The 22,982-nt window shown below is 37.3% G+C and overlaps 9 non-coding genes across 9 annotated transcripts; all 9 read right to left on the bottom strand.

Annotated features, from left to right (window-relative positions):
* Positions 1 to 877: 877 nt before the first annotated feature.
* Positions 878 to 949, bottom strand: TRNAC-GCA (transfer RNA cysteine (anticodon GCA)). Its single transcript has one exon. It is a non-coding gene; the product is annotated as a tRNA-Cys (tRNA).
* Positions 950 to 5,205: 4,256 nt separating this feature from the next.
* On the bottom strand, positions 5,206 to 5,277 carry TRNAC-GCA (transfer RNA cysteine (anticodon GCA)). Its single transcript has one exon. It is a non-coding gene; the product is annotated as a tRNA-Cys (tRNA).
* A 2,095-nt stretch (positions 5,278 to 7,372) lies between these two features.
* On the bottom strand, positions 7,373 to 7,444 carry TRNAC-GCA (transfer RNA cysteine (anticodon GCA)). The gene has a single exon. It is a non-coding gene; the product is annotated as a tRNA-Cys (tRNA).
* A 1,009-nt stretch (positions 7,445 to 8,453) lies between these two features.
* Positions 8,454 to 8,525, bottom strand: TRNAC-ACA (transfer RNA cysteine (anticodon ACA)). The gene has a single exon. It is a non-coding gene; the product is annotated as a tRNA-Cys (tRNA).
* A 3,178-nt stretch (positions 8,526 to 11,703) lies between these two features.
* On the bottom strand, positions 11,704 to 11,775 carry TRNAC-GCA (transfer RNA cysteine (anticodon GCA)). Its single transcript has one exon. It is a non-coding gene; the product is annotated as a tRNA-Cys (tRNA).
* Positions 11,776 to 12,784: 1,009 nt separating this feature from the next.
* Positions 12,785 to 12,856, bottom strand: TRNAC-GCA (transfer RNA cysteine (anticodon GCA)). Its single transcript has one exon. It is a non-coding gene; the product is annotated as a tRNA-Cys (tRNA).
* A 4,262-nt stretch (positions 12,857 to 17,118) lies between these two features.
* Positions 17,119 to 17,190, bottom strand: TRNAC-GCA (transfer RNA cysteine (anticodon GCA)). Its single transcript has one exon. It is a non-coding gene; the product is annotated as a tRNA-Cys (tRNA).
* A 1,009-nt stretch (positions 17,191 to 18,199) lies between these two features.
* TRNAC-GCA (transfer RNA cysteine (anticodon GCA)) lies at positions 18,200 to 18,271 on the bottom strand. The gene has a single exon. It is a non-coding gene; the product is annotated as a tRNA-Cys (tRNA).
* Positions 18,272 to 21,447: 3,176 nt separating this feature from the next.
* On the bottom strand, positions 21,448 to 21,519 carry TRNAC-GCA (transfer RNA cysteine (anticodon GCA)). The gene has a single exon. It is a non-coding gene; the product is annotated as a tRNA-Cys (tRNA).
* Between the last annotated feature and the right edge of the window lie 1,463 nt (positions 21,520 to 22,982).

Here is a 22,982-nt window from a genome sequence, read left to right as displayed (position 1 = left end):
AAAGGAAAACTGGATCATTTAAAAACAGATATTTGTTTCATTGTTATTTTATTTGAATAGGCAGTGGTACATAGAACCAATGCCTCTACATACAATGATTGTTTTGAAACATTCTGAAAGGGGAAGAGGTTTTTGCGGGACACCTTATCATTTGAGGATTGGTTACCACAATCACTGAGATGGTGATGAAGTATGATTGTTTTGGGCCAAATTATGGTGGAAAAACATTTCTTTGTACCACTACAATTCGGTATTTGGAAGGTACACCCAAACACCCCTTTCGAATACCTTCCATTTAATACATCAGAAAAAGCCATTTTGCGTTTGCAAATGGCCTGATTCTTCAGACCAGCCTTCTTGCAACTGCAAGGATAGTTCGTACATCTTGCACGTAGGCAGAGCTTTTAAGGAGAAATTAAATAGTTCCTACGTTGCACAAAAATGAAGTGCTTCAAACAAACACATACTTTGCATGCACAGAGAAGAGGTGGAATATATGTAAGACTGAAGACACAGGTGAAATGAGAAATAGATTGACTGCTTCGCTGCCAAGTTTTATACGCCATTTCTTCAGTGCAATACAAGAAAGCACCAAACAGTATAACAAAGTTGTCAATTGGTTTCATAGTCCATTCCCTTTGTTTAGTGCTGTGAAAGGAAGAGCCGAATTCCAAAATTGATCAATGACGTTTCAGAAATTTACCAAAGAGAATACCAAGCAGAGTGTTAAAAACTGCATTTACTCACAGGTTTTAAGCAGGAAACATTGAAATGCTATTAAAGTGCAATATCCAAGGGAACACTGACTCTGTCAAAGATGATTCAAATGGAATTGATGAAAAGTCCCAATTACAAACAACAGAATCAAAATAGGGTGAGGGGACACCCGGATTTGAACCAGGGACCTCTTGATCTGCAGTCAAATGCTCTACCACTGAGCTATATCCCCATCTTTTCAGTAAAATCAGAATGACAAAATATCAGTACATCATGAAAGAGTGTGAGGATCATACTAAGTTGTGCCAGAAAGTACAACCTTGAAACTGTGGAACAGGAGAAGTAGTCCTTAATATTATTTATTAAAGGAAAACTGGATCATTTAAAAACAGATATTTGTTTCATTGTGATTTTATTTGAATAGGCAGTGGTACATAGGACCAATGCCTCTACATACAATGATTGTTTTGAAACATTCTTAAAGGGGAAGAGGTTTTTACGGGACACCTTATCATTTGAGGATTGGTTACCACAATCACTGAGATGGTGATGAAGTATGATTGTTTTGGGCCAAATTATGGTGGAAAAACATTTCTAAGGACCACTACAATTCGGTATTTGGAAGGTACACCCAAACAACCCTTTCGAATACCTTCCATTTAATACATCAGAAAAAGCCATTTTGCGTTTCCAAATGGCTAGATTCTTCAGACCAGCCTTCTTGCAACTGCAATGATAGTTCGTACATCTTGCACGTAGGCAGAGCTTTTAAGGAGAAATTAAATAGTTCCTACGTTGCACAAAAATGAAGTGCTTCAAACAAACACATACTTTGCATGCACAGAGAAGAGGTGGAATATATGTAAGACTGAAGACAGAGGTGAAATGAGAAATAGATTGACTGCTTCGCTGCCAAGTTTTATACGCCATTTCTTCAGTGCAATACAAGAAAGCACCAAACAGTATAACAAAGTTGTCAATTGGTTTCATAGTCCATTCCCTTTGTTTAGTGCTATGAAAGGAAGAGCCGAATTCCAAAATTGATCAATGATGTTTCAGAAAATTCCCAAAGGGAATAACAAGCCGAGTGTTAAAAACTGCATTTACTCACAGGTTTTGAGCAGGAAACACTGAAATGCTATTAAACTGCAATATCCAAGGGAACACTGACTCTGTTAAAGATGATCCAAATGGAATTGATGAAAAGTCCCAATTACAAACAACAGAATCAAAATAGGGTGAGGGGACACCCGGATTTGAACCAGGGACCTCTTGATCTGCAGTCCAATGCTCTACCGCTGAGCTATATCCCCAGCTTTTTAGTAAACTCAGAATGACAAAATATGAGTATATCATGAAAGAGGGTGAGGATCATACTAAGTGGTGCCAGAAAGTACAACCTTGAAACTGTGGAACAGGAGAAGTAGTCCTTAATATTATTTATTAAAGGAAAACAGGATCATTTAAAAAACAGATTTATTTGTTTCATTGTTATTTTATTTGAATAGGCAGTGGTACATAGAACCAATGCCTCTACATACAATGATTATTTTGAAACATTCTTAAAGAAGAAGAGGTTTTTACGGGACACCTTATCATTTGAGGATTGGTTACCACAATCACGGAGATGGTGATGAAGTATGGTTGTTTTGGGCCAAATTATGGTGGAAAAACATTTCTACGTACCACTACAATTCGGTATTTGGAAGGTACACCCAAACACCCCTTTCGAATACCTTCCATTTAATACATCAGAAAAAGCCATTTTGCGTTTGCAAATGGCCTGATTCTTCAGACCAGCCTTCTTGCAACTGCAATGATAGTTCGTACATCTTGCACGTAGGCAGAGCTTTTAAGGAGAAATTAAATAGTTCCTATGTTGCACAAAAATGAAGTGCTTCAAACAAACACATACTTTGCATGCACAGAGAAGAGGTGGAATATATGTAAGACTGGAGACACAGGTGAAATGAGAAATAGATTGACTGCTTCGCTGCCAAGTTTTATACGCCATTTCTTCAGTGCAATACAAGAAAGCACCAAACAGTATAACAAAGTTGTCAATTGCTTTCGTAGTCCATTCCCTTTGTTTAGTGCTGTGAAAGGAAGAGCCAAATTACAAAATTGATCAATGATGTTTCAGAAATTTCCCAAAGGGAATAACAAGCAGAGTGTTAAAAACTGCATTTACTCACAGGTTTTGAGCAGGAAACACTGAAATGCTATTAAAGTGCAATATCCTAGGGAACACTGACTCTGTCAAAAAAGATCCAAATGGAATTGATGAAAAGTCCCAATTACAAACAACAGAATCAAAATAGGGTGAGGGGACACCTGGATTTGAACCAGTGACCTCTTGATCTGCAGTGAAATGCTCTACCACTGAGCTATATCCCCAGCTTTTCAGTAAAATCAGAATGACAAAATATCAGTACATCATGAAAGAGTGTGAGGATCATACCAAGTTGTGCCAGAAAGTACAACCTTGAAACTGTGGAACAGGAGAAGTAGTCCTTAATATTATTTATTAAAGGAAAACTGGATCATTTAAAAACAGATTTATTTGTTTCATTGTTATTTTATTTCAATAGGCAGTGGTACATAGGACCAATGCCTCTACATACAATGATTGTTTTGAAACATTCTTAAAGGGGAAGAGGTTTTTACGGAACACCTTATCATTTGAGGATTGGTTACCACAATCACTGAGATGGTGATGAAGTATGATTGTTTTGGGCCAAATTATGGTGGAAAAACATTTCTACGTACCACTACAATTCGGTATTTGGAAGGTACACCCAAAACCCCTTTCGAATACCTTCCATTTTATACATCAGAAAAAGCCATTTTGCGTTTGGAAATGGCCTGATTCTTCAGACCAGCCTTCTTGCAACTGCAATGATAGTTCGTACATCTTGCACGTAGGCAGAGCTTTTAAGGAGAAATTAAATAGTTCCTATGTTGCACAAAAATGAAGTGCTTCAAACAAACACATACTTTGCATGCACAGAGAAGAGGTGGAATATATGTAAGACTGGAGACACAGGTGAAATGAGAAATAGATTGACTGCTTCGCTGCCAAGTTTTATACGCTTTTTCGTCAGTGCAATACAAGAAAGCACCAAACAGTATAACAAAGTTGTCAATTGGTTTCATAGTCCATTCCCTTTGTTTAGTGCTATGAAAGGAAGAGCCGAATTCCAAAACTGATCAATGATGTTTCAGAAATTTACCAAAGGGAATACCAAGCAGAGTGTTAAAAACTGCATTTACTCACAGGTTTTAAGCAGGAAACATTGAAATGCTATTAAAGTGCAATATCCAAGGGAACACTGACTCTGTCAAAGATGATTCAAATGGAATTGATGAAAAGTCCCAATTACAAACAACAGAATCAAAATAGGGTGAGGGGACACCCGGATTTGAACCAGGGACCTCTTGATCTGCAGTCAAATGCTGTACCACTGAGCTATATCGCCATCTTTTCAGAAAAATCAGAATGACAAAATATCAGTACATCATGAAAGACTGTGAGGATCATACTAAGTTGTGCCAGAAAGTACAACCTTGAAACTATGGAACAGGAGAAGTAGTCCTTAATATTATTTATTAAAGGAAAACTGGATCATTTAAAAACAGATATTTGTTTCATTGTGATTTTATTTGAATAGGCAGTGGTACATAGGACCAATGCCTCTACATACAATGATTGTTTTGAAACATTCTTAAAGGGGAAGAGGTTTTTACGGGACACCTTATCATTTGAGGATTGGTTACCACAATCACTGAGATGGTGATGAAGTATGATTGTTTTGGGCCAAATTATGGTGGAAAAACATTTCTACGTACCACTACAATTCGGTATTTGGAAGGTACACCCAAACAACCCTTTCGAATACCTTCCATTTAATACATCACAAAAAGCTATTTTGCGTTTCCAAATGGCTAGATTCTTCAGACCAGCCTTCTTGCAACTGCAATGATAGTTCGTACATCTTGCAAGTAGGCAGAGCTTTTAAGGAGAAATTAAATGGTTCCTACGTTGCACAAAAATGAAGTGCTTCAAACAAACATATACTTTGCATGCACAGAGAAGAGGTGGAATATATGTAAGACTGAAGACAGAGGTGAAATGAGAAATAGATTGACTGCTTCGCTGCCAAGTTTTATGCGCCATTTCTTCAGTGCAATACAAGAAAGCACCAAACAGTATAACAAAGTTGTCAATTGGTTTCATAGTCCATTCCCTTTGTTTAGTGCTATGAAAGGAAGAGCCGAATTCCAAAATTGATCAATGATGTTTCAGAAATTTCCCAAAGGGAATACCAAGCCGAGTGTTAAAAACTGCATTTACTCACAGGTTTTGAGCAGGAAACACTGAAATGCTATTAAACTGCAATATCCAAGGGAACACTGACTCTGTTAAAGATGATCCAAATGGAATTGATGAAAAGTCCCAATTACAAACAACAGAATCAAAATAGGGTGAGGGGACACCCGGATTTGAACCAGGGACCTCTTGATCTGCAGTCAAATGCTCTACCACTGAGCTATATCCCCAGCTTTTCAGTAAAATCAGAATGACAAAATATCAGTACATCATGAAAGAGTGTGAGGATCATACTAAGTTGTGCCAGAAAGTACAACCTTGAAACTGTGGAACAGGAGAAGTAGTCCTTAATATTATTTATTAAAGAAAAACTGGATCATTTAAAAAACAGATTTATTTGTTTCATTGTTATTTTATTTGAATAGGCAGTGGTACATAGGACCAATGCCTCTACATACAATGATTGTTTTGAAACATTCTTAAAGGGGAAGAGGTTTTTACGGGACACCTTATCATTTGAGGATTGGTTACCACAATCACGGAGATGGTGATGAAGTATGATTGATTTAGGCCAAATTATGGTGGAAAAACATTTCTAAGTACCACTACAATTCGGTATTTGGAAGGTACACCCAAACACCCCTTTCGAATACCTTCCATTTAATACATCAGAAAAAGCCATTTTGCGTTTGCAAATGGCCTGATTCTTCAGACCAGCCTTCTTGCAACTGCAATGATAGTTCATACATCTTGCACGTAGGCAGAGCTTTTAAGGAGAAATTAAATAGTTCCTATGTTGCACAAAAATGAAGTGCTTCAAACAAACACATACTTTGCATGCACAGAGAAGAGGTGGAATATATGTAAGACTGGAGACACAGGTGAAATGAGAAATAGATTGACTGCTTCGCTGCCAAGTTTTATACGCCATTTCTTCAGTGCAATACAAGAAAGCACCAAACAGTATAACAAAGTTGTCAATTGCTTTCATAGTCCATTCCCTTTGTTTAGTGCTGTGAAAGGAAGAGCCAAATTACAAAATTGATCAATGATGTTTCAGAAATTTCCCAAAGGGAATAACAAGCCGAGTGTTAAAAACTGCATTTACTCACAGGTTTTGAGCAGGAAACACTGAAATGCTATTAAAGTGCAATATCCTAGGGAACACTGACTCTGTCAAAGATGATCCAAATGGAATTGATGAAAAGTCCCAATTACAAACAACAGAATCAAAATAGTGTGAGGGGACACCCGGATTTGAACCAGGGACCTCTTGATCTGCAGTGAAATGCTCTACCACTGAGCTATATCCCCAGCTTTTCAGTAAAATCAGAATGACAAAATATCAGTACATCATGAAAGAGTGTGAGGAACATACCAAGTTGTGCCAGAAAGTACAACCTTGAAACTGTGGAACAGGAGAAGTAGTCCTTAATATTATTTATTAAAGGAAAACAGGGTCATTTAAAAACAGATTTATTTGTTTCATTGTTATTTTATTTGAATAGGCAGTGGTACATAGGACCAATGCCTCTACATACAAGGATTGTTTTGAAACATTCTTAAAGGGGAAGAGGTTTTTACGGGACACCTTATCATTTGAGGATTGGTTACCACAATCACTGAGATGGTGATGAAGTATGATTGTTTTGGGCCAAATTATGGTGGAAAAACATTTCTTTGAACCACTACAATTCGGTATTTGGAAGGTACACCCAAACACCCCTTTCGAATACCTTCCATTTAATACATCAGAAAAAGCCATTTTGCGTTTGCAAATGGCCTGATTCTTCAGACCAGCCTTCTTGCAACTGCAATGATAGTTCGTACATCTTGCACGTAGGCAGAGCTTTTAAGGAGAAATTAAATAGTTCCTATGTTGCACAAAAATGAAGTGCTTCAAACAAACACATACTTTGCATGCACAGAGAAGAGGTGGAATATATGTAAGACTGGAGACACAGGTGAAATGAGAAATAGATTGACTGCTTCGCTGCCAAGTTTTATACGCCATTTCTTCAGTGCAATACAAGAAAGCACCAAACAGTATAACAAAGTTGTCAATTGGTTTCATAGTCCATTCCCTTTGTTTAGTGCTGTGAAAGGAAGAGCCAAATTCCAAAATTGATTAATGATGTTTCAGAAATTTACCACAGGGAATACCAAGCAGAGTGTTAAAAACTGCATTTACTCACAGGTTTTAAGCAGGAAACATTGAAATGCTATTAAAGTGCAATATCCAAGGGAACACTGACTCTGTCAAAGATGATTCAAATGGAATTGATGAAAAGTCCCAATTACAAACAACAGAATCAAAACAGGGTGAGGGGACACCCGGATTTGAACCATGGACCTCTTGATCTGCAGTCAAATGCTCTACCACTGAGCTATATCCCCATCTTTTCAGTAAAATCAGAATGACAAAATATCAGTACATCATGAAAGAGTGTGAGGATCATACTAAGTTGTGCCAGAAAGTACAACCTTGAAACTGTGGAACAGGAGAAGTAGTCCTTAATATTATTTATTAAAGGAAAACTGGATCATTTAAAAACAGATATTTGTTTCATTGTGATTTTATTTGAATAGGCAGTGGTACATAGGACCAATGCCTCTACATACAATGATTGTTTTGAAACATTCTTAAAGGGGAAGAGGTTTTTACGGGACACCTTATCATTTGAGGATTGGTTACCACAATCACTGAGATGGTGATGAAGTATGATTGTTTTGGGCCAAATTATGGTGGAAAAACATTTCTACGTACCACTACAATTCGGTATTTGGAAGGTACACCCAAACAACCCTTTCGAATACCTTCCATTTAATACATCAGAAAAAGCCATTTTGCGTTTCCAAATGGCTAGATTCTTCAGACCAGCCTTCTTGCAACTGCAATGATAGTTCGTACATCTTGCAAGTAGGCAGAGCTTTTAAGGAGAAATTAAATGGTTCCTACGTTGCACAAAAATGAAGTGCTTCAAACAAACATATACTTTGCATGCACAGAGAAGAGGTGGAATATATGTAAGACTGAAGACAGAGGTGAAATGAGAAATAGATTGACTGCTTCGCTTCCAAGTTTTATACGCCATTTCTTCAGTGCAATACAAGAAAGCACCAAACAGTATAACAAAGTTGTCAATTGGTTTCATAGTCCATTCCCTTTGTTTAGTGCTATGAAAGGAAGAGCCGAATTCCAAAATTGATCAATGATGTTTCAGAAATTTCCCAAAGGGAATACCAAGCCGAGTGTTAAAAACTGCATTTACTCACAGGTTTTGAGCAGGAAACACTGAAATGCTATTAAACTGCAATATCCAAGGGAACACTGACTCTGTTAAAGATGATCCAAATGGAATTGATGAGAAGTCCCAATTACAAACAACAGAATCAAAATAGGGTGAGGGGACACCCGGATTTGAACCAGGGACCTCTTGATCTGTAGTCAAATGCTCTACCACTGAGCTATATCCCCAGCTTTTCAGTAAAATCAGAATGACAAAATATCAGTACATCATGAAAGAGTGTGAGGATCATACTAAGTTGTGCCAGAAAGTACAACCTTGAAACTGTGGAACAGGAGAAGTAGTCCTTAATATTATTTATTAAAGGAAAACTGGATCATTTAAAAAACAGATTTATTTGTTTCATTGTTATTTTATTTGAATAGGCAGTGGTACATAGGACCAATGCCTCTACATACAATGATTGTTTTGAAACATTCTTAAAGGGGAAGAGGTTTTTACGGGACACCTTATCATTTGAGGATTGGTTACCACAATCACGGAGATGGTGATGAAGTATGATTGATTTAGGCCAAATTATGGTGGAAAAACATTTCTAAGTACCACTACAATTCGGTATTTGGAAGGTACACCCAAACACCCCTTTCGAATACCTTCCATTTAATACATCAGAAAAAGCCATTATGCGTTTGCAAATGGCCTGATTCTTCAGACCAGCCTTCTTGCAACTGCAATGATAGTTGGTACATCTTGCACGTAGGCAGAGCTTTTAAGGAGAAATTAAATAGTTCCTACGTTGCACAAAAATGAAGTGCTTCAAACAAACACATACTTTGCATGCACAGAGAAGAGGTGGAATATATGTAAGACTGAAGACAGAGGTGAAATGAGAAATAGATTGACTGCTTCGCTGCCAAGTTTTATACGCCATTTCTTCAGTGCAATACAAGAAAGCACCAAACAGTATAACAAAGTTGTCAATTGGTTTCATAGTCCATTCCCTTTGTTTAGTGCTATGAAAGGAAGAGCCGAATTCCAAAATTGATCAATGATGTTTCAGAAATTTCCCAAAGGGAATAACAAGCCGAGTATTAAAAACTGCATTTACTCACAGGTTTTGAGCAGGAAACACTGAAATGCTATTAAACTGCAATATCCAAGGGAACACTGACTCTGTTAAAGATGATCCAAATGGAATTGATGAAAAGTCCCAATTACAAACAACAGAATCAAAATAGGGTGAGGGGACACCCGGATATGAACCAGGGACCTCTTGATCTGCAGTCCAATGCTCTACCGCTGAGCTATATCCCCAGCATTTTAGTAAAATCAGAATGACACAATATGAGTATATCATGAAAGAGGGTGAGGATCATACTAAGTGGTGCCAGAAAGTACAACCTTGAAACTGTGGAACAGGAGAAGTAGTCCTTAATATTATTTATTAAAGGAAAACAGGATCATTTAAAAAACAGATGTATTTGTTTCATTGTTATTTTATTTGAATAGGCAGTGGTACATAGAACCAATGCCTCTACATACAATGATTATTTTGAAACATTCTTAAAGAAGAAGAGGTTTTTACGGGACACCTTATCATTTGAGGATTGGTTACCACAATCACGGAGATGGTGATGAAGTATGGTTGTTTTGGGCCAAATTATGGTGGAAAAACATTTCTACGTACCACTACAATTCGGTATTTGGAAGGTACACCCAAACACCCCTTTCGAATACCTTCCATTTAATACATCAGAAAAAGCCATTTTGCGTTTGCAAATGGCCTGATTCTTCAGACCAGCCTTCTTGCAACTGCAATGATAGTTCGTACATCTTGCACGTAGGCAGAGCTTTTAAGGAGAAATTAAATAGTTCCTATGTTGCACAAAAATGAAGTGCTTCAAACAAACACATACTTTGCATGCACAGAGAAGAGGTGGAATATATGTAAGACTGGAGACACAGGTGAAATGAGAAATAGATTGACTGCTTCGCTGCCAAGTTTTATACGCCATTTCTTCAGTGCAATACAAGAAAGCACCAAACAGTATAACAAAGTTGTCAATTGCTTTCGTAGTCCATTCCCTTTGTTTAGTGCTGTGAAAGGAAGAGCCAAATTACAAAATTGATCAATGATGTTTCAGAAATTTCCCAAAGGGAATAACAAGCAGAGTGTTAAAAACTGCATTTACTCACAGGTTTTGAGCAGGAAACACTGAAATGCTATTAAAGTGCAATATCCTAGGGAACACTGACTCTGTCAAAGATGATCCAAATGGAATTGATGAAAAGTCCCAATTACAAACAACAGAATCAAAATAGGGTGAAGGGACACCTGGATTTGAACCAGTGACCTCTTGATCTGCAGTGAAATGCTCTACCACTGAGCTATATCCCCAGCTTTTCAGTAAAATCAGAATGACAAAATATCAGTACATCATGAAAGAGTGTGAGGATCATACCAAGTTGTGCCAGAAAGTACAACCTTGAAACTGTGGAACAGGAGAAGTAGTCCTTAATATTATTTATTAAAGGAAAACTGGATCATTTAAAAACAGATTTATTTGTTTCATTGTTATTTTATTTGAATAGGCAGTGGTACATAGGACCAATGCCTCTACATACAATGATTGTTTTGAAACATTCTTAAAGGGGAAGAGGTTTTTACGGAACACCTTATCATTTGAGGATTGGTTACCACAATCACTGAGATGGTGATGAAGTATGATTGTTTTGGGCCAAATTATGGTGGAAAAACATTTCTACGTACCACTACAATTCGGTATTTGGAAGGTACACCCAAAACCCCTTTCGAATACCTTCCATTTTATACATCAGAAAAAGCCATTTCGCGTTTGGAAATGGCCTGATTCTTCAGACCAGCCTTCTTGCAACTGCAATGATAGTTCGTACATCTTGCACGTAGGCAGAGCTTTTAAGGAGAAATTAAATAGTTCCTATGTTGCACAAAAATGAAGTGCTTCAAACAAACACATACTTTGCATGCACAGAGAAGAGGTGGAATATATGTAAGACTGGAGACACAGGTGAAATGAGAAATAGATTGACTGCTTCGCTGCCAAGTTTTATACGCTTTTTCGTCAGTGTAATACAAGAAAGCACCAAACAGTATAACAAAGTTGTCAATTGGTTTCATAGTCCATTCCCTTTGTTTAGTGCTATGAAAGGAAGAGCCGAATTCCAAAACTGATCAATGATGTTTCAGAAATTTACCAAAGGGAATACCAAGCAGAGTGTTAAAAACTGCATTTACTCACAGGTTTTAAGCAGGAAACATTGAAATGCTATTAAAGTGCAATATCTAAGGGAACACTGACTCTGTCAAAGATGATTCAAATGGAATTGATGAAAAGTCCCAATTACAAACAACAGAATCAAAATAGGGTGAGGGGACACCCGGATTTGAACCAGGGACCCATTGATCTGCAGTCAAATGCTCTACCACTGAGCTATATCCCCATCTTTTCAGTAAAATCAGAATGACAAAATATCAGTACATCATGAAAGAGTGTGAGGATCATACTAAGTTGTGCCAGAAAGTACAACCTTGAAACTATGGAACAGGAGAAGTAGTCCTTAATATTATTTATTAAAGGAAAACTGGATCATTTAAAAACAGATATTTGTTTCATTGTGATTTTATTTGAATAGGCAGTGGTACATAGGACCAATGCCTCTACATACAATGATTGTTTTGAAACATTCTTAAAGGGGAAGAGGTTTTTACAGGACACCTTATCATTTGAGGATTGGTTACCACAATCACTGAGATGGTGATGAAGTATGATTGTTTTGGGCCAAATTATGGTGGAAAAACATTTCTACGTACCACTACAATTCGGTATTTGGAAGGTACACCAAAACAACCCTTTCGAATACCTTCCATTTAATACATCACAAAAAGCCATTTTGCAATTCCAAATGGCTAGATTCTTCAGACCAGCCTTCTTGCAACTGCAATGATAGTTCGTACATCTTGCAAGTAGGCAGAGCTTTTAAGGAGAAATTAAATGGTTCCTACGTTGCACAAAAATGAAGTGCTTCAAACAAACATATACTTTGCATGCACAGAGAAGAGGTGGAATATATGTAAGACTGAAGACAGAGGTGAAATGAGAAATAGATTGACTGCTTCGCTGCCAAGTTTTATGCGCCATTTCTTCAGTGCAATACAAGAAAGCACCAAACAGTATAACAAAGTTGTCAATTGGTTTCATAGTCCATTCCCTTTGTTTAGTGCTATGAAAGGAAGAGCCGAATTCCAAAATTGATCAATGATGTTTCAGAAATTTCCCAAAGGGAATACCAAGCCGAGTGTTAAAAACTGCATTTACTCACAGGTTTTGAGCAGGAAACACTGAAATGCTATTAAACTGCAATATCCAAGGGAACACTGACTCTGTTAAAGATGATCCAAATGGAATTGATGAAAAGTCCCAATTACAAACAACAGAATCAAAATAGGGTGAGGGGACACCCAGATTTGAACCAGGGACCTCTTGATCTGCAGTCAAATGCTCTACCACTGAGCTATATCCCCAGCTTTTCAGTAAAATCAGAATGACAAAATATCAGTACATCATGAAAGAGTGTGAGGATCATACTAAGTTGTGCCAGAAAGTACAACCTTGAAACTGTGGAACAGGAGAAGTAGTCCTTAATATTATTTATTAAAGGAAAACTGGATCATTTAAAAAACAGATTTATTTGTTTCATTGTTATTTTATTTGAATAGGCAGTGGTACATAGGACCAATGCCTCTACATACAATGATTGTTTTGAAACATTCTTAAAGGGGAAGAGGTTTTTACGGGACACCTTATCATTTGAGGATTGGTTACCACAATCACGGAGATGGTGATGAAGTATGATTGATTTAGGCCAAATTATGGTGGAAAAACATTTCTAAGTACCACTACAATTCGGTATTTGGAAGGTACACCCAAACACCCCTTTCGAATACCTTCCATTTAATACATCAGAAAAAGCCATTTTGCGTTTGCAAATGGCCTGATTCTTCAGACCAGCCTTCTTGCAACTGCAATGATAGTTCGTACATCTTGCACGTAGGCAGAGCTTTTAAGGAGAAATTAAATAGTTCCTATGTTGCACAAAAATGAAGTGCTTCAAACAAACACATACTTTGCATGCACAGAGAAGAGGTGGAATATATGTAAGACTGGAGACACAGGTGAAATGAGAAATAGATTGACTGCTTCGCTGCCAAGTTTTATACGCCATTTCTTCAGTGCAATACAAGAAAGCACCAAACAGTATAACAAAGTTGTCAATTGCTTTCATAGTCCATTCCCTTTGTTTAGTGCTGTGAAAGGAAGAGCCAAATTACAATATTGATCAATGATGTTTCAGAAATTTCCCAAAGGGAATAACAAGCAGAGTGTTAAAAACTGCATTTACTCACAGGTTTTGAGCAGGAAACACTGAAATGCTATTAAAGTGCAATATCCTAGGGAACACTGACTCTGTCAAAGATGATCCAAATGGAATTGATGAAAAGTCCCAATTACAAACAACAGAATCAAAATAGGGTGAGGGGACACCCGGATTTGAACCAGGGACCTCTTGATCTGCAGTGAAATGCTCTACCACTGAGCTATATCCCCAACTTTTCAGTAAAATCAGAATTACAAAATATCAGTACATCATGAAAGAGTGTGAGGAACATACCAAGTTGTGCCAGAAAGTACAACCTTGAAACTGTGGAACAGGAGAAGTAGTCCTTAATATTATTTATTAAAGGAAAACTGGATCATTTAAAAACAGATTTATTTGTTTCATTGTTATTTTATTTGAATAGGCAGTGGTACATAGGACCAATGCCTCTACATACAAGGATTGTTTTGAAACATTCTTAAAGGGGAAGAGGTTTTTACGGGACACCTTATCATTTGAGGATTGGTTACCACAATCACTGAGATGGTGATGAAGTATGATTGTTTTGGGCCAAATTATGGTGGAAAAACATTTTTACGTACCACTACAATTCGGTATTTGGAAGGTACACCCAAACACCCCTTTCGAATACCTTCCATTTAATACATCAGAAAAAGCCATTTTGCGTTTGCAAATGGCCTGATTCTTCAGACCAGCCTTCTTGCAACTGCAATGATAGTTCGTACATCTTGCACGTAGGCAGAGCTTTTAAGGAGAAATTAAATAGTTCCTACGTTGCACAAAAATGAAGTGCTTCAAACAAACACATACTTTGCATGCACAGAGAAGAGGTGGAATATATGTAAGACTGAAGACAGAGGTGAAATGAGAAATAGATTGACTGCTTCGCTGCCAAGTTTTATACGCCATTTCTTCAGTGCAATACAAGAAAGCACCAAACAGTATAACAAAGTTGTCAATTGGTTTCATAGTCCATTCCCTTTGTTTAGTGCTATGAAAGGAAGAGCCGAATTCCAAAATTCATCAATGATGTTTCAGAAATTTCCCAAAGGGAATAACAAGCCGAGTATTAAAAACTGCATTTACTCACAGGTTTTGAGCAGGAAACACTGAAATGCTATTAAACTGCAATATCCAAGGGAACACTGACTCTGTTAAAGATGATCCAAATGGAATTGATGAAAAGTCCCAATTACAAACAACAGAATCAAAATAGGGTGAGGGGACACCCGGATATGAACCAGGGACCTCTTGATCTGCAGTCCAATGCTCTACCGCTGAGCTATATCCCCAGCATTTTAGTAAAATCAGAATGACACAATATGAGTATATCATGAAAGAGGGTGAGGATCATACTAAGTGGTGCCAGAAAGTACAACCTTGAAACTGTGGAACAGGAGAAGTAGTCCTTAATATTATTTATTAAAGGAAAACAGGATCATTTAAAAAACAGATGTATTTGTTTCATTGTTATTTTATTTGAATAGGCAGTGGTACATAGAACCAATGCCTCTACATACAATGATTATTTTGAAACATTATTAAAGAAGAAGAGGTTTTTACGGGACACCTTATCATTTGAGGATTGGTTACCACAATCACGGAGATGGTGATGAAGTATGGTTGTTTTGGGCCAAATTATGGTGGAAAAAACATTTCTACGTACCACTACAATTCGGTATTTGGAAGGTACACCCAAACACCCCTTTCGAATACCTTCCATTTAATACATCAGAAAAAGCCATTTTGCGTTTGCAAATGGCCTGATTCTTCAGACCAGCCTTCTTGCAACTGCAATGATAGTTCGTACATCTTGCACGTAGGCAGAGCTTTTAAGGAGAAATTAAATAGTTCCTATGTTGCACAAAAATGAAGTGCTTCAAACAAACACATACTTTGCATGCACAGAGAAGAGGTGGAATATATGTAAGACTGGAGACACAGGTGAAATGAGAAATAGATTGACTGCTTCGCTGCCAAGTTTTATACGCCATTTCTTCAGTGCAATACAAGAAAGCACCAAACAGTATAACAAAGTTGTCAATTGCTTTCGTAGTCCATTCCCTTTGTTTAGTGCTGTGAAAGGAAGAGCCAAATTACAAAATTGATCAATGATGTTTCAGAAATTTCCCAAAGGGAATAACAAGCAGAGTGTTAAAAACTGCATTTACTCACAGGTTTTGAGCAGGAAACACTGAAATGCTATTAAAGTGCAATATCCTAGGGAACACTGACTCTGTCAAAGATGATCCAAATGGAATTGATGAAAAGTCCCAATTACAAACAACAGAATCAAAATAGGGTGAAGGGACACCTGGATTTGAACCAGTGACCTCTTGATCTGCAGTGAAATGCTCTACCACTGAGCTATATCCCCAGCTTTTCAGTAAAATCAGAATGACAAAATATCAGTACATCATGAAAGAGTGTGAGGATCATACCAAGTTGTGCCAGAAAGTACAACCTTGAAACTGTGGAACAGGAGAAGTAGTCCTTAATATTATTTATTAAAGGAAAACTGGATCATTTAAAAACAGATTTATTTGTTTCATTGTTATTTTATTTGAATAGGCAGTGGTACATAGGACCAATGCCTCTACATACAATGATTGTTTTGAAACATTCTTAAAGGGGAAGAGGTTTTTACGGAACACCTTATCATTTGAGGATTGGTTACCACAATCACTGAGATGGTGATGAAGTATGATTGTTTTGGGCCAAATTATGGTGGAAAAACATTTCTACGTACCACTACAATTCGGTATTTGGAAGGTACACCCAAAACCCCTTTCGAATACCTTCCATTTTATACATCAGAAAAAGCCATTTTGCGTTTGGAAATGGCCTGATTCTTCAGACCAGCCTTCTTGCAACTGCAATGATAGTTCGTACATCTTGCACGTAGGCAGAGCTTTTAAGGAGAAATTAAATAGTTCCTATGTTGCACAAAAATGAAGTGCTTCAAACAAACACATACTTTGCATGCACAGAGAAGAGGTGGAATATATGTAAGACTGAAGACACAGGTGAAATGAGAAATAGATTGACTGCTTCGCTGCCAAGTTTTATACGCTTTTTCGTCAGTGTAATACAAGAAAGCACCAAACAGTATAACAAAGTTGTCAATTGGTTTCATAGTCCATTCCCTTTGTTTAGTGCTATGAAAGGAAGAGCCGAATTCCAAAACTGATCAATGATGTTTCAGAAATTTACCAAAGAGAATACCAAGCAGAGTGTTAAAAACTGCATTTACTCACAGGTTTTAAGCAGGAAACATTGAAATGCTATTAAAGTGCAATATCCAAGGGAACACTGACTCTGTCAAAGATGATTCAAATGGAATTGATGAAAAGTCCCAATTACAAACAACAGAATCAAAATAGGGTGAGGGGACACCCGGATTTGAACCAGGGACCCCTTGATCTGCAGTCAAATGCTCTACCACTGAGCTATATCCCCATCTTTTCAGTAAAATCAGAATGACAAAATATCAGTACATCATGAAAGAGTGTGAGGATCATACTAAGTTGTGCCAGAAAGTACAACCTTGAAACTATGGAACAGGAGAAGTAGTCCTTAATATTATTTATTAAAGGAAAACTGGATCATTTAAAAACAGATATTTGTTTCATTGTGATTTTATTTGAATAGGCAGTGGTACATAGGACCAATGCCTCTACATACAATGATTGTTTTGAAACATTCTTAAAGGGGAAGAGGTTTTTACAGGACACCTTATCATTTGAGGATTGGTTACCACAATCACTGAGATGGTGATGAAGTATGATTGTTTTGGGCCAAATTATGGTGGAAAAACATTTCTACGTACCACTACAATTCTGTATTTGGAAGGTACACCAAAACAACCCTTTCGAATACCTTCCATTTAATACATCACAAAAAGCCATTTTGCAATTCCAAATGGCTAGATTCTTCAGACCAGCCTTCTTGCAACTGCAATGATAGTTCGTACATCTTGCAAGTAGGCAGAGCTTTTAAGGAGAAATTAAATGGTTCCTACGTTGCACAAAAATGAAGTGCTTCAAACAAACATATACTTTGCATGCACAGAGAAGAGGTGGAATATATGTAAGACTGAAGACAGAGGTGAAATGAGAAATAGATTGACTGCTTCGCTGCCAAGTTTTATGCGCCATTTCTTCAGTGCAATACAAGAAAGCACCAAACAGTATAACAAAGTTGTCAATTGGTTTCATAGTCCATTCCCTTTGTTTAGTGCTATGAAAGGAAGAGCCGAATTCCAAAATTGATCAATGATGTTTCAGAAATTTCCCAAAGGGAATACCAAGCCGAGTGTTAAAAACTGCATTTACTCACAGGTTTTGAGCAGGAAACACTGAAATGCTATTAAACTGCAATATCCAAGGGAACACTGACTCTGTTAAAGATGATCCAAATGGAATTGATGAAAAGTCCCAATTACAAACAACAGAATCAAAATAGGGTGAGGGGACACCCAGATTTGAACCAGGGACCTCTTGATCTGCAGTCAAATGCTCTACCACTGAGCTATATCCCCAGCTTTTCAGTAAAATCAGAATGACAAAATATCAGTACATCATGAAAGAGTGTGAGGATCATACTAAGTTGTGCCAGAAAGTACAACCTTGAAACTGTGGAACAGGAGAAGTAGTCCTTAATATTATTTATTAAAGGAAAACTGGATCATTTAAAAAACAGATTTATTTGTTTGATTGTTATTTTATTTGAATAGGCAGTGGTACATAGGACCAATGCCTCTACATACAATGATTGTTTTGAAACATTCTTAAAGGGGAAGAGGTTTTTACGGGACACCTTATCATTTGAGGATTGGTTACCACAATCACGGAGATGGTGATGAAGTATGATTGATTTAGGCCAAATTATGGTGGAAAAACATTTCTAAGTACCACTACAATTCGGTATTTGGAAGGTACACCCAAACACCCCTTTCGAATACCTTCCATTTAATACATCAGAAAAAGCCATTTTGCGTTTGCAAATGGCCTGATTCTTCAGACCAGCCTTCTTGCAACTGCAATGATAGTTCGTACATCTTGCACAAAGGCAGAGCTTTTAAGGAGAAATTAAATAGTTCCTATGTTGCACAAAAATGAAGTGCTTCAAACAAACACATACTTTGCATGCACAGAGAAGAGGTGGAATATATGTAAGACTGGAGACACAGGTGAAATGAGAAATAGATTGACTGCTTCGCTGCCAAGTTTTATACGCCATTTCTTCAGTGCAATACAAGAAAGCACCAAACAGTATAACAAAGTTGTCAATTGCTTTCATAGTCCATTCCCTTTGTTTAGTGCTGTGAAAGGAAGAGCCAAATTACAAAATTGATCAATGATGTTTCAGAAATTTCCCAAAGGGAATAACAAGCAGAGTGTTAAAAACTGCATTTACTCACAGGTTTTGAGCAGGAAACACTGAAATGCTATTAAAGTGCAATATCCTAGGGAACACTGACTCTGTCAAAGATGATCCAAATGGAATTGATGAAAAGTCCCAATTACAAACAACAGAATCAAAATAGGGTGAGGGGACACCCGGATTTGAACCAGGGACCTCTTGATCTGCAGTGAAATGCTCTACCACTGAGCTATATCCCCAGCTTTTCAGTAAAATCAGAATTACAAAATATCAGTACATCATGAAAGAGTGTGAGGAACATACCAAGTTGTGCCAGAAAGTACAACCTTGAAACTGTGGAACAGGAGAAGTAGTCCTTAATATTATTTATTAAAGGAAAACTGGATCATTTAAAAACAGATTTATTTGTTTCATTGTTATTTTATTTGAATAGGCAGTGGTACATAGGACCAATGCCTCTACATACAAGGATTGTTTTGAAACATTCTTAAAGGGGAAGAGGTTTTTACGGGACACCTTATCATTTGAGGATTGGTTACCACAATCACTGAGATGGTGATGAAGTATGATTGTTTTGGGCCAAATTATGGTGGAAAAACATTTCTACGTACCACTACAATTCGGTATTTGGAAGGTACACCCAAACACCCCTTTCGAATACCTTCCATTTAATACATCAGAAAAAGCCATTTTGCGTTTGCAAATGGCCTGATTCTTCAGACCAGCCTTCTTGCAACTGCAATGATAGTTCGTACATCTTGCACGTAGGCAGAGCTTTTAAGGAGAAATTAAATAGTTCCTACGTTGCACAAAAATGAAGTGCTTCAAACAAACACATACTTTGCATGCACAGAGAAGAGGTGGAATATATGTAAGACTGAAGACAGAGGTGAAATGAGAAATAGATTGACTGCTTCGCTGCCAAGTTTTATACGCCATTTCTTCAGTGCAATACAAGAAAGCACCAAACATTATACCAAAGTTGTCAATTGGTTTCATAGTCCATTCCCTTTGTTTAGTGCTATGAAAGGAAGAGCCAAATTCCAAAATTGATCAATGATGTTTCAGAAATTTCCCAAAGGGAATAACAAGCCGAGTGTTAAAAACTGCATTTACTCACAGGTTTTGAGCAGGAAACACTGAAATGCTATTAAAGTGCAATATCCAAGGGAACACTGACTCTGTTAAAGATGATCCAAATGGAATTGATGAAAAGTCCCAATTACAAACAACAGAATCAAAATAGGGTGAGGGGACACCCGGATTTGAACCAGGGACCTCTTGATCTGCAGTTAAATGCTCTACCACTGAGCTACATCCCCAGCTTGTCAGGAAAATCAGAATGACAAAATATCAGTACATCATGAAAGAGTGAGTGGATCATACTAAGTTGTTCCGGAAAGTACAACCTTGAAACTGTGGAACAGGAGAAATAGTCCTTAATATTATTTATTAAAGGAAAACTGGATCATTTAAAAACAGATATTTGTTTCATTGTTATTTTATTTGAATAGGCAGTGGTACATAGAACCAATGCCTCTACATACAATGATTGTTTTGAAACATTCTGAAAGGGGAAGAGGTTTTTGCGGGACACCTTATCATTTGAGGATTGGTTACCACAATCACTGAGATGGTGATGAAGTATGATTGTTTTGGGCCAAATTATGGTGGAAAAACATTTCTTTGTACCACTACAATTCGGTATTTGGAAGGTACACCCAAACACCCCTTTCGAATACCTTCCATTTAATACATCAGAAAAAGCCATTTTGCGTTTGCAAATGGCCTGATTCTTCAGACCAGCCTTCTTCCAACTGCAATGATAGTTCGTACATCTTGCACGTAGGCAGAGCTTTTAAGGAGAAATTAAATAGTTCCTATGTTGCACAAAAATGAAGTGCTTCAAACAAACACATACTTTGCATGCACAGAGAAGAGGTGGAATATATGTAAGACTGGAGACACAGGTGAAATGAGAAATAGATTGACTGCTTCGCTGCCAAGTTTTATACGCCATTTCTTCAGTGCAATACAAGAAAGCACCAAACAGTATAACAAAGTTGTCAATTGGTTTCATAGTCCATTCCCTTTGTTTAGTGCTGTGAAAGGAAGAGCCGAATTCCAAAATTGATTAATGATGTTTCATAAATTTACCAAAGGGAATACCAAGCAGAGTGTTAAAAACTGCATTTACTCACAGGTTTTAAGCAGGAAACATTGAAATGCTATTAAAGTGCAATATCCAAGGGAACACTGACTCTGTCAAAGATGATTCAAATGGAATTGATGAAAAGTCCCAATTACAAACAACAGAATCAAAATAGGGTGAGGGGACACCCGGATTTGAACCAGGGACCTCTTGATCTGCAGTCAAATGCTCTACCACTGAGCTATATCCCCATCTTTTCAGTAAAATCAGAATGACAAAATATCAGTACATCATGAAAGAGTGTGAGGATCATACTAAGTTGTGCCAGAAAGTACAACCTTGAAACTGTGGAACAGGAGAAGTAGTCCTTAATATTATTTATTAAAGGAAAACTGGATCATTTAAAAACAGATATTTGTTTCATTGTGATTTTATTTGAATAGGCAGTGGTACATAGGACCAATGCCTCTACATACAATGATTGTTTTGAAACATTCTTAAAGGGGAAGAGGTTTTTACGGGACACCTTATCATTTGAGGATTGGTTACCACAATCACTGAGATGGTGATGAAGTATGATTGTTTTGGGCCAAATTATGGTGGAAAAACATTTCTACGTACCACTACAATTCGGTATTTGGAAGGTACACCCAAACAACCCTTTCGAATACCTTCCATTTAATACATCAGAAAAAGCCATTTTGCGTTTCCAAATGGCTAGATTCTTCAGACCAGCCTTCTTGCAACTGCAATGATAGTTCGTACATCTTGCAAGTAGACAGAGCTTTTAAGGAGAAATTAAATGGTTCCTACGTTGCACAAAAATGAAGTGCTTCAAACAAACATATACTTTGCATGCACAGAGAAGAGGTGGAATATATGTAAGACTGAAGACAGAGGTGAAATGAGAAATAGATTGACTGCTTCGCTGCCAAGTTTTATACGCCATTTCTTCAGTGCAATACAAGAAAGCACCAAACAGTATAACAAAGTTGTCAATTGGTTTCATAGTCCATTCCCTTTGTTTAGTGCTATGAAAGGAAGAGCCGAATTCCAAAATTGATCAATGATGTTTCAGAAATTTCCCAAAGGGAATACCAAGCCGAGTGTTAAAAACTGCATTTACTCACAGGTTTTGAGCAGGAAACACTGAAATGCTATTAAACTGCAATATCCAAGGGAACACTGACTCTGTTAAAGATGATTCAAATGGAATTGATGAAAAGTCCCAATTACAAACAACAGAATCAAAATAGGGTGAGGGGACACCCGGATTTGAACCAGGGACCTCTTGATCTGCAGTCAAATGCTCTACCACTGAGGTATATCCCCAGCTTTTCAGTAAAATCAGAATGACAAAATATCAGTACATCATGAAAGAGTGTGAGGATCATACTAAGTTGTGCCAGAAAGTACAACCTTGAAACTGTGGAACAGGAGAAGTAGTCCTTAATATTATTTATTAAAGGAAAACTGGATCATTTAAAAAACAGATTTATTTGTTTCATTGTAATTTTATTTGAATAGGCAGTGGTACATAGGACCAATGCCTCTACATACAATGATTGTTTTGAAACATTCTTAAAGGGGAAGAGGTTTTTACGGGACACCTTATCATTTGAGGATTGGTTACCACAAACACGGAGATGGTGATGAAGTATGATTGATTTAGGCCAAATTATGGTGGAAAAACATTTCTAAGTACCACTACAAT

Source organism: Lissotriton helveticus, chromosome 1_2 (genome assembly GCF_964261635.1).
Source record: "Lissotriton helveticus chromosome 1_2, aLisHel1.1, whole genome shotgun sequence".
In the NCBI taxonomy this organism is placed as follows: Eukaryota; Metazoa; Chordata; class Amphibia; order Caudata; family Salamandridae; genus Lissotriton; species Lissotriton helveticus.
Note: the sequence above shows the minus strand (reverse complement) of the source record. Positions and strands in the feature narration are given on the sequence as shown.